Source organism: Hordeum vulgare, chromosome 5H (genome assembly GCF_904849725.1).
Source record: "Hordeum vulgare subsp. vulgare chromosome 5H, MorexV3_pseudomolecules_assembly, whole genome shotgun sequence".
Classification (NCBI taxonomy): domain Eukaryota; kingdom Viridiplantae; phylum Streptophyta; class Magnoliopsida; order Poales; family Poaceae; genus Hordeum; species Hordeum vulgare.
Window position 1 is genome coordinate 29,594,188 of NC_058522.1, and position 12,759 is coordinate 29,606,946.

The window sequence follows — 12,759 nt, forward strand, 5'->3', positions numbered from 1 at the left end:
CACCCCGGGGAAGCCCATAGGCATTGGGGGAGTCACACAAGCCCTTAGTGGGCTGGTGGGACAGCCCACAAGTGCCCAATGCGCCAAGAGAAGAAAAATCAAGAGGAAAGAAGAAAAAAAGGAAGGAGGTGGGAAGGGAGGGGGACTCCTCCCACCAAACCAAGTCCAACTCGGTTTGGGGGGGGAGTCCTCCCCCCCTTGGCTCGGCCGACTCCTTGGGGGGTCCTTGGACCCCAAGGCAAGGTCCCCCTCCCTCCTCCTATATATATGGAGCTTTTAGGGCAGATTTGAGACGACCTTCTCACGGCTGCCCGACCACATACCTCCACGGTTTTTCCTCTAGATCGCGTTTCTGCAGAGCTCGGGCGGAGCCCTGCTGAGACAAGGTCATCACCAACCTCCGGAGCACCGTCACGCTGCCGGAGAACTCTTCTACCTCTCCGTCTCTCTTGTTGGATCAAGAAGGCCGAGATCATTGTCGAGCTGTACGTGTGTTGAACGCGGAGGTGCCGTCCGTTTGGTACTAGATCGTGGGACTGATCGCGGGATTGTTCGCGGGGCGGATCGAGGGACGTGAGGACGTTCCACTACATCAACCGCGTTCCCTAACGCTTCTGCTGTACGATCTACAAGGGTACGTAGATCACTCATCCCCTCTCGTAGATGGACATCACCATGATAGGTCTTCGTGCGCGTAGGAAAATTTTTGTTTCCCATGCGACGTTCCCCATCAGTGGCATCATGAGCTAGGTTCATGCGTAGATGTCTTCTCGAGTAGAACACAAAAGTTTTTGTGGGCGGTGATGTGCGTTTTGCTGCCCTCCTTAGTCTTTTCTTGATTCCGCGGTATTGTTGGATTGAAGCGGCTTGGACCGACATTACTCGTACGCTTACGAGAGACTGGTTTCATCGTTACGAGTAACCCCCTTTGCTCAAAGATGACTGGCAAGTGACGGTTTCTCCAACTTTAGTTGAATCGGATTTGACCGAGGAGGTTCTTGGATGAGGTTAAATAGCAACTCATATATCTCCGTTGTGGTGTTTGCGTAAGTAAGATGCGATCCTACTAGATACCCTTGGTCACCACGTAAAACATGCAACAACAAAATTAGAGGACGTCTAACTTGTTTTTGCAGGGTATGATTGTGATGTGATATGGCCAAACGATGTGATGTGATATATTGGATGTATGAGATGATCATGTTGTAATAGAAATATCGACTTGCATGTCGATGGTACGGCAACCGGCAGGAGCCATAGGGTTGTCTTTATACTAACGTTTGTGCTTGCAGATGCGTTTACTATTTTGCTAGGATGTAGCTTTAGTAGTAATAGCATAAGTAGCACGACAACCCCGATGGCAACACGTTGATGGATGATCATGGTGTGGCGTCGGTGACAAGAAGATCGTGCCGGTGCTTTGGTGATGGAGATCAAGAAGCACGTGATGATGGCCATATCATGTCACTTATGAATTGCATGTGATGTTAATCCTTTTATGCACCTTATTTTGCTTAGAACGACGGTAGCATTATGAGGTGATCTCTCACTAAAATTTCAAGACGAAATTGTGTTCTCCCCGACTGTGCACCGTTGCTACAGTTCGTCGTTTCGAGACACCACGTGATGATCGGGTGTGATAGACTCAACGTTCACATACAACTGGTGCAAAACAGTTGCGCACGCGGAACACTCGGGTTAAGCTTGACGAGCCTAGCATGTGCAGACATGGCCTCGGAACACATGAGACCGAAAGGTCGATCATGAATCATATAGTTGATATGATTAGCATAGGGATGCTTACCACTGAAACTACTCTCGACTCACGTGATGATCGGACTTGGGATAGTGTAAGTGGTTCATGAACCACTCAAATGACTAGAGAGATGTACTTTTTGAGTGGGAGTTTAGCGTATAATTTGATTAAGTTAAACTCTAATTATCTTGAACATAGTCTAAAGTCCACTTTGAATATATTTGTGTTGTAGATCATGGCTCACGCGACAGTCATCCTGAATTTTAAATACGTTCCTAGAGAAAGCTAAGTTGAAAGATGATGGAAGCAACTTTGTAGACTGGGCTCATAATCTTAAGCTAATCTTACAAGCTGGGAAGAAGGATTATGTCCTTAATGCTGCGCTAGGAGATGAACCACCCGCTACGGCTGATCAGGATGTTAAGAACGCTTGGTTAGCTCGTAAGGAGGACTACTCAATAGTTCAATGTGCAGTCTTGTATGGCTTAGAACCGGGACTTCAACGTCGCTTTGAGCGTCATGGAGCATTTGAGATGTTCCAGGAGTTGGAGTTTATCTTTCAGAAGAACGCCCGGATCGAGAGGTATGAGACCTCCGATAAATTCTATGCTTGCAAGATGGAGGAAAACTCGTCTGTCAGTGAACATGTGCTCAAAATGTCTGGGTACTCAAACCGTCTAGCTGAACTGGGATTGAACTCCCGCAGGAGGCTATCACTGACAGAATCCTTCAATCACTGCCGCCAAGCTATAAAGGCTTTGTGTTGAACTACAACATGCAAGGGATGAACAAGTCTCCCGGCGAGTTGTTTGCGATGCTGAAAGTCGCAGAGTCTGAACTCCGTAAAGAGCATCAAGTGTTGATGGTGAGCAAGACCACTAGTTTCAAGAGAAACGGCAAAGGCAAGAAGGGCAATTCGAAGAAGAGCGGCAAGCCTGTTGCCAATCCGCCGAAGAAACCCAAGGCTGGACCTAAGCCTGAAACAGAGTGCTTCTATTGCAAGGGTATGGGTCACTCGAAGCGCAATTGCCCCAAGTATCTGGCAGATAAGAAGGCGGGCAAAGAAAAATCAGGTATATTTGATATACATGTTATTGATGTGTACGTAACCAGCTCTCGTAGTAGTGCCTGGGTATTTGATACCGGTTCTGTTGCTCACATTTGCAACTCGAAGCAGGAACTGCGGAATAGACGAAGGCTGGCGAAAGACGAAGTGACGATGCGTGTAGGAAACGGTTCCAAGGTTGATGCAATCGCTGTCGGCACAGTGTCACTTCAGCTACCATCGGGATTAGTGATGAACTTAAATCATTGTTATTTAGTGCCTGCGTTGAGCATGAACATTATATCTGGATCTTGTTTATTGCGAGACGGTTACTCTTTTAAGTCTGAGAATAATGGTTGTTCTATTTCTATGAGTAACATCTTTTATGGTCATGCACCGAATGTGAGAGGATTGTTCATATTGAATCTTGATAGCGATACGCATATACATAACATTGAGACCAAAAGAGTTAGAGTAAACAATGATAGCGCCATATTTTTGTGGCACTGCCGCTTGGGTCATATTGGTGTAAAGCGCATGAAGAAACTCCATGCTGATGGACTTTTGGAGTCACTTGACTTTGATTCACTTGACACGTGCGAACCATGCCTCATGGGCAAGATGACTAAGACTCCGTTCTCCGGAACAATGGAGCGTGCAAGTGACTTGTTGGAAATCATACATACCGATGTGTGTGGTCCAATGAGCGTAGAGGCACGCGGCGGATATCGTTATTTTCTCACCTTCACTAACGATTTAAGTAGATATGGTTATGTCTATTTGATGAAACACAAGTCTGAAACATTTGAAAAGTTCAAGCAATTTCAGAGTGAAGTGGAAAATCATCGTAACAAGAAGATCAAGTTCCTACGGTCTGATCGTGGGGGTGAATATCTGAGTTTCGAGTTTGGTGCTCACTTAAGACAATGTGGAATTGTTTCGCAGTTAACACCGCCTGGAACACCACAGCGTAATGGTGTGTCCGAACATCGTAATCGTACTTTGTTAGAGATGGTGCGATCTATGATGTCTCTTACTGATTTGCCGTTATCGTTTTGGGGTTATGCATTAGAAACAGTTGCATTCACTTTAAATAGGGCACCATCAAAATCCGTTGAGACGACACCATACGAACTGTGGTATGGCAAAAGGCCAAAGTTGTTGTTTCTTAAAGTTTGGGGATGTGATGCTTATGTCAAAAAGCTTCAGCCTGAAAAGCTGGAACCCAAAGCGGAAAAATGCGTCTTCATAGGTTACCCAAAAGAGACAGTTGGGTACACCTTCTATCTCAAATCCGAGGGCAAAGTGTTTGTTGCTAAGAACGGAACTTTTCTCGAGAAGGAGTTTCTCTCGAGAGAATTGAGTGGGAGGAAGATAGAACTTGACGAGGTTGTCGAACCTCTCATCCCTCTGGATGGTGGCGCAGGGCAAGGGGAAACCTCTGTCGTTGCGACGCCGGTTGAGGAGGAAGTTAATGATGATGATCATGAAACTCCAGTTCAAGTTCCTGTTGAACCACGCAGGTCAACGAGATCACGCGCTGCTCCAGAGTGGTTTGGTAATCCCGTCTTATCAATCATGTTGTTAGACAACAATGAACCTGCGAATTATGAAGAAGCAATGGTGGGCCCAGATTCCAACAAATGGCTAGAAGCCATGAAATCCGAGATAGGATCCATGTATGAGAACAAAGTGTGGACTTTGGAGATACTGCCTGAGGGCCGCAAGGCTATTCAGAACAAATGGATTTTTAAGAAGAAGACGGACGCGGACGGTAATGTGACCGTTTATAAAGCTCGACTTGTGGCAAAGGGTTTTTCACAAGTTCCAGGAGTTGACTACGATGAGACTTTCTCACCCGTAGCGATGCTTAAGTCCGTCAGAATCATGTTAGCAATAGCTGCATTTTTCGATTATGAAATCTGGCAGATGGATGTCAAGACGGCGTTCCTTAACAGTTTCCTTAAGGAAGAGTTGTATATGATGCAGCCCGAAGGTTTTGTCGATCCTAAAAATGCTGACAAGGTGTGCAAGCTCCAGCGATCCATTTATGGACTGGTGCAAGCATCTCGGAGTTGGAACAAATGCTTTGATGAGGTGATCAAAGCATTTGGGTTTATACAAGTGGTTGGAGAATCTTGTATTTACAAGAAAGTGAGTGGGAGCTCTGTGGCGTTTCTAATATTATATGTGGATGACATATTACTGATTGGAAACAACGTAGATCTTTTGGAGAGCATAAAAGGTTACTTGAATAAAAGTTTCTCTATGAAGGACCTAGGAGAAGCTGCTTACATTCTAGGCATTAAGATCTATAGGGATAGATCAAAACGCCTGATAGGACTTTCCCAAAGCACATACCTTGATAAAGTTTTGAAGAGGTTCAAAATGGAATAGTCCAAGAAAGGGTTCTTGCCAGTGTTACAAGGTACGAGATTGAGTAAGACTCAGTGCCCAGCAACTGATGAAGATAGAGAGCATATGCGCTCCGTCCCCTATGCTTCAGCCATAGGTTCTATCATGTATGCGATGTTGTGCACTAGACCGGATGTTAGCCTGGCCATAAGTATGGCAGGAAGGTTCCAGAGTAATCCAGGAGTGGATCACTAGACAGCGGTCAAGAATATCCTGAAGTACCTGAAAAGGACTAAGGAGATGTTTCTCGTGTATGGAGGTGACGAAGAGCTCGCCGTAAAAGGTTACGTCGATGCAAGCTTTGACACAGATCCGGACGACTCTAAGTCGCAAACCGGATACGTATTTATTCTTAATGGGGGTGCAGTAAGCTGGTGCAGTTCCAAGCAAAGCGTCGTAGCAGATTCTACATGTGAAGCGGAGTACATGGCTGCCTCGGAGGCGGCTAAGGAGGGTGTCTGGATGAAGCAGTTCATGACGGATCTTGGAGTAGTGCCAAGTGCGCTGGATCCAATAACCTTGTTCTGTGACAACACGGGTGCCATTGCCTTAGCAAAGGAACCACGGTTTCACAAGAAGACCAGACACATCAAACGACGCTTCAACCTCATCCGCGACTACGTCGAGGAGGAGGACGTAAATATATGCAAAGTGCACACGGATCTGAATGTAGCAGACCCGCTGACTAAACCTCTTCCACGGCCAAAACATGATCGACACCAGAACTGTATGGGTGTTAGATTTATTACAATGTAATTCACATGGTGATGTGAGGGCTGGATTAATGACTCTAGTGCAAGTGGGAGACTGTTAGAATTATGCCCTAGAGGCAATAATAAATGTAGTTATTATTATAATTCCTGTATCAAGATAATAGTTTATTATCCATGCTATAATTGTATTGAATGAAGACTCATTTACATGTGTGGATACATAGACGAAACACCGTCCCTAGCATGCCTCTAGTTGACTAGCCAGTTGATCAATGATAGTCAGTGTCTTCTGATTATGAACAAGGTGTTGTTGCTTGATAACTGGATCACGTCATTGGGAGAATCACGTGATGGACTAGGCCCAAACTAATAGACGTAGCATGTTGATCGTGTCATTTTGTTGCTACTGTTTTCTGCGTGTCAAGTATTTATTCCTACGACCATGAGATCATATAACTCACTGACACCGGAGGAATGCTTTGTGTGTATCAAACGTAGCAACGTAACTGGGTGACTATAAAGATGCTCTACAGGTATCTCCGAAGGTGTTAGTTGAGTTAGTATGGATCAAGACTGGGATTTGTCACTCCGTGTGACGGAGAGGTATCTCGGGGCCCACTCGGTAATAGAACATCACACACAAGCCTTGCAAGCAATGTAACTTAGTGTAAGTTGCGGGATCTTGTATTACGGAACGAGTAAAGAGACTTGCCGGTAAACGAGATTGAAATAGGTATGCGGATACTGACGATCGAATCTCGGGCAAGTAACATACCGAAGGACAAAGGGAATGACATACGGGATTATACGAATCCTTGGCACTGAGGTTCAAACGATAAGATCTTCGTAGAATATGTAGGATCCAATATGGGCATCCAGGTCCCGCTATTGGATATTGACCGAGGAGTCTCTCGGGTCATGTCTACATAGTTCTCGAACCCGCAGGGTCTGCACACTTAAGGTTCGACGTTGTTTTATGCGTATTTGAGTTATATGGTTGGTTAACGAATGTTGTTCGGAGTCCCGGATGAGATCACGGACGTCACGAGGGTTTCCGGAATGGTCCGGAAACGAAGATTGATATATAGGATGACCTCATTTGATTACCGGAAGGTTTTCGGAGTTACCGGGAATGTACCGGGAATGACGAATGGGTTCCGGGAGTTCACCGGGGGGGCAACCCACCCCGGGGAAGCCCATAGGCATTGGGGGAGTCACACAAGCCCTTAGTGGGCTGGTGGGACAGCCCACAAGTGCCCAATGCGCCAAGAGAAGAAAAATCAAGAGGAAAGAAAAAAAAAGGAAGGAGGTGGGAAGGGAGGGGGACTCCTCCCACCAAACCAAGTCCAACTCGGTTTGGGGGGGAGTCCTCCCCCCCTTGGCTCGGCCGACTCCTTGGGGGGTCCTTGGACCCCAAGGCAAGGTCCCCCTCCCTCCTCCTATATATATGGAGCTTTTATGGCAGATTTGAGACGACTTTCTCACGGCTGCCTGACCACATACCTCCACGGTTTTTCCTCTAGATCGCGTTTCTGCAGAGCTCGGGTGGAGCCCTGCTGAGACAAGGTCATCACCAACCTCCGGAGCGCCGTCACGCTGCCGGAGAACTCTTCTACCTCTCCGTCTCTCTTGCTGGATCAAGAAGGCCGAGATCATTGTCGAGCTGTACGTGTGCTGAACGCGGAGGTGCCGTCCGTTCGGTACTAGATCGTGGGACTGATCGCGGGATTGTTCGCGGGGCGGATCGAGGGACGTGAGGACGTTCCACTACATCAACCGCGTTCCCTAACGCTTCTGCTGTACGATCTACAAGGGTACGTAGATCACTCATCCCCTCTCGTAGATGGACATCACCATGATAGGTCTTCGTGCGCGTAGGAAAATTTTTGTTTCCCATGCGACGTTCCCCATCAGTTCCACAATATACCAGAGATCATTGTCAATAGCTTGTAGATGCATCTGCATCTTGGTCTTCCAAAAGGGAAAGTCCTTTCCTTTGAAAGTAGGACATGCTGCAGTAACCTTAATCATGCCTGCAGTCGACATAACTAAAACTCGAGGTGGTTAAACCAAAATCACACAGAACAAGGGAGTACGTTGCTCTTATACCAATTGAAAGTGCGTTATATTGACTAGAGGGGGATGAATAGGAGATTTTTAGAATTTCATCACTGAGGAAATTCCTTTTGAGGAAATTCCTCACTGATGACTAACTTACAGCGGAAACAACAAAGGACCAGGAGTGCAAAGTTTCACTACAGCAGTTTTCAGGATGAAGACTACGAAAACTGTTTGCACAGTAAGCAGGCACGCAGAAAACAGATAAGGATTAACTTGCATGAAGAATTTGGGGTTGAGGAATTTCAGAGAAAGTCTTCAGCAAATTCTTCAAACAGTGACAGTGAAAATCATCAACACATAATATGAGGAATATAAAGAGTTGAGGAAATAGAACCCGTTTCACAGTGAAGACAGTAGTTGATGACCCAGTTCCAACTGTTGTGACAGTTGTACATCTGGTTTGGAGCGGCTTGGTATTGAAACCAAAAGACACACAGTCCCTACCGTATTCTCCTTGGGCTAAGAACACACAGTCCTCGCCCAACACTCGTGGTAAGTCTTCAGGGCAGACTTCCAAACACTCACAAACTTGGTCACCCGATGATCCACAATTGAGTGCTTGATTGCTCTAGACCATGACGCCTAACCGTCTGGAGGATGCACAGTCCTCAAAGGTAAAAGGCTTCAGTCCCACACAGGAACAACTTCTTCGGTGATGCTCAATCACTTGGTTCTCGGTTTGTGGTTTGGTGTTTGGGGTATTTCCTCACTGATGAATTACTCTCGAAGACTCTGAGGAATTTGGGTTGCTCTTATAACAAGTGTCAGTTTCTAACGGAGCAGCCAACCAGCTAATGGTTGTGGGGGGCGGCTATTTATAGCCTGGGAGCATCCCGACATGATTTGACATTAATGCCCTTAAGTAATATGACCGTTGGTGTGTATAAGACCAATGATGTGGCGTGGCTATCGAAAATGGTCGGGACCCTCAACTGTGAGAGTCCTCATGTCACTTATATTCCTCACTTGAGGCTTTTGGTAGGATTAGGCTTGGGTTGAGCATCATGAGGAAATTCATTCCAATGTGTTACCTCGACCCCCTTTAACAGTACGGTGTTCCTATTACTCAAGTGTGAAGAAAACAAAACAGAAAGAGTAAATCTTCAAGCTTCAAAGTCTTCAGAATGATTTTCTTCAGGACACACCGAATTCCTCAATTTCAAAATCTTCATGAGGAATATCATTTTCATCGCAAATTCTTCGCGATTCAAATCTTCAGCTTCAGACCAATTTCTTCAACCGAAGATATACATATTTAGGGGTCGATATTCATCGAATATTTCAAACTTCTCAGCGACTTATAGATCATGTGTACACTCAAGAACACATTAGATACTTAACCTATAAGTCTTCAAACCACCAAAATCACTAAGGGGCACTTGATGCACTTACAACTTTGTGTGTATCAAACGTCACAACGTAACTGGGTGACTATAAAGGTGCACTATGGGTATCTCCGAAAGTGTCTGTTGGGTTGGCACGAATCGAGATCGGGATTTCTCACTCCGTGTGACGGAGAGGTATCTCTGGGCCCACTCGGTAGAACATCATCATAATGATCTAAATGTGACTAAGGAGTTAGTCACGAGATGATGTGCTGCGGAACGATTAGAGATACTTACCGGTAACGAGATTGAACAAGGTATAGGTATACCGACGATCGAATCTCGGGCAAGTTCTATACCGACAAGACACAGGGAATTGTATACGGGATTGATTGAATCCTTGACATCGTGGTTCATCGGATGAGATCATCGTGGAACATGTGGGAGCCACCATGGGTATCCAGACCCCGCTGATGGTTATTGGTTGGAGAGGTGTCTCGGTCATGTCTGCATGCCTCCCGAACCCGTAGGGTCTACACACTTAAGGTTCGATGACGCTAGGGTTATAGGGAATTGTTATACGAGGTTACCAAAGGTTGTTCGGAGTCCCGGATGAGATCCCGGACATCACGAGGAGCTCCGGAATGGTCCGGAGGTAAATATTGATATATATGATGGATGGGTTTGGACGCCGGAAATGTTTCGGGCACCACCGGCAAAGTGTCGGGGCCACCGGAAGGGTTCCGGAGGCCCACCGGGAGGGGCCACCAGCCCCAGGAGGATACATGGGCCAAGTGTGAGAGGAACCAGCCCCTGGGTGGGCTGGTGCACCCCCCCCTCCCACACACACACACCCAGCCCAAGGCGCCTAGAGAGGGAAGGGGGAAAACCCTAAATCAGGTGGGCCTAAGGCCCACCAGGGGTGCGCCACCCCCCCCCCCTCTCCCCTCCTGGCCGCCACCTCCAGCCCCATCTAGGGCTGCCGCACCCCTTAGGGGTGGGAACCCTAGGGGGGCTCCACCCTCCCCTTCCCCCTATATATAGCGGGGGGGTTGGCCATTGGAGATACGGGAATTTATCTCTCTCTCTCGGCGCAGTCGTGTCTCTCTTCTTCCTCCTCTCCCACGGTGCTTGGCGAAGCTCTACTGTGAGACCTCATCGCTCCATGGCCACCACGTCGTCGTGCTGCCCGAGCTCTTCCCCAAACTCTCCCTCCTCCTTGCTGGATCAAGGTGCGGGAGATGTCACAGGCTGCACGTGTGTTGAACGCGGAGGTGTCGTGGTTCGGCACTAGATCGGAATCACACCGCGATCTGAATCGCAGCGAGTACGACTCCATCAACCGCGTTCTAGCAATGCTTCCGCTTAGCGATCTTCAAAGGTATGAAGATGTTCACACCCTACTACGGCGCCAGGAATCCCTCGCGGCCTCTTGAGCTTGCGTTGGTTTTTCCCTTGAAGAGGAAAGGGTGATGCAGCACAGGAGCAGTAAGTATTTCCCTCAGTTGAGAACCAAGGTATCAATCCAGTAGGAGAATCAAGCCAAGTGTCCAGAGTACTTGCGCAAACACAAACAAGCTTGCACCCAACGCTATAAAGGGGTTGTCAAACCCTTCAAGATTGATTGCAAAGTGAGATCTGAAGGCGGAAAGTGCAACGAAGTAAAAGTAAAAGGCTGAAAATATGGTGTGAAGTAGACCCGGGGGGCATAGTGTTCACTAGAGGCTTCTCTCAAAATAGCAAATATTACGGTGGATGAACGAATTACTGTCGAGCAATTGATAGAACCACGCAAAGTCATGATGATATCTAAGGAAATGATCATACATATAGGCATCACGTCTGAGACAAGTAGACCGATACTTTCTGCATCTACTACTATTACTCCACACATTGATCGCTATCCAGCATGCATCTAGTGTATTAAGTTCATGACGAACAGAGTAACGCCTTAAGCAAGATGACATGATGTAGAGGGATAAACTCAAACCAATGATGTAAACCCCCATCTTTTTACCCTTGATGGCAACAACACGATGCGTGCCTCGCTACCCCTTCTGTCACTGGGTGAGGTCACCACACGGTATGAACCCAAAACCAAGCACTTCTCCCATTGCAAGAATCATAGATCAAGTTGGCCAAACAAAACCCACAACTCGAAAAGAATTACAAGGATATGAAATCATGCATATAAGAGATCGGAAGAAACTCAAATAAGATTCATAGATAATCTGATCATAAATCCACAATTCATCGGATCTCGACAAACACACCGCAAAAGAAGATTACATCGGATAGATCTCCATGAAGATCATGGAGAACTTTGTATTGAAGATCAAAGAAAGAGAAGAAGCCATCTAGCTACTAGCTATGGACTCGTAGGTCTATGGTGAACTACTCAAGCATCATCGGAGAGGTCATGGTGTTGATGAAGAAGCCCTCCGTATCCGAATCCCCCCTCCGGCAGGGCACCAGAACGTGCCCCAGATGGGATCCTGCGGAGACAGAAGCTTGCGGCGGCGGAAAAGTATTTTCGTGGATCTCTCACGTAGTTTTGGATTTTTCCTAAATTTATAGGCGGAAGAGGTAGGGCAGACGAGCCACGGGGGGCCCACAAGCCTGCTAGCCGCGGGCCCCCCTGGCCGCGCCTAGGGGGCTTGTGGGGTCCCCTGGTGGCCTCTGCCTTGGTTGTCAAGTCCCATGCGTATCTTCTGTTCCGGAAAAAATCTTTTTGGAAGTTTTATTCCGTTTGGACACCGTTTAAAATCCTCCTCTGAAAAGGGTCAAAAACACGGAAAAAACAAGAACTGGCACTTGGCACTGAGTTAATAAGTTAGTCCCAAAAAAGATATAAAAGGCATACAAAACATCTAAAGTTTGACAAAATAATAGCTTGGAACCATCAAAAATTATAGATACATTGGAGACGTATCAAGCATCCCCAAGCTTAACTCCTGCTCGTCCTCGAGTAGGGAAGTGATAAAGACTGAATTTTTGATGTGGAATGCTACCTAGCATAGTTGCCCTTTGTAACTTCTTTCATGTGACATGAATGTTCAGATCCGTAAGATTCAAAACAATAGTTTTCTATTGACATGAAAACAATAATACTTCAAGCAAACTAGCAAGGTAATCATGAACTTTCGAAATAACAAGGCAAAAGAAAGTTATCCCTACAAAATCATATAGTCTGGCTATGCTCCATCATCCCCACACAACTAATTTAAATCATGCACAACCCCGGTATTGGCCAAGTAATTGTTTTCGCACTCTTACCTTCTCAAACCTTTTTCAACTCTCATGCAATACATGAGCGTGAGCCATGGATATAGCACTATAGGTGGAATAGAGTGTGGTGGAGGTTGTGACACAAAAAGGAGGAGA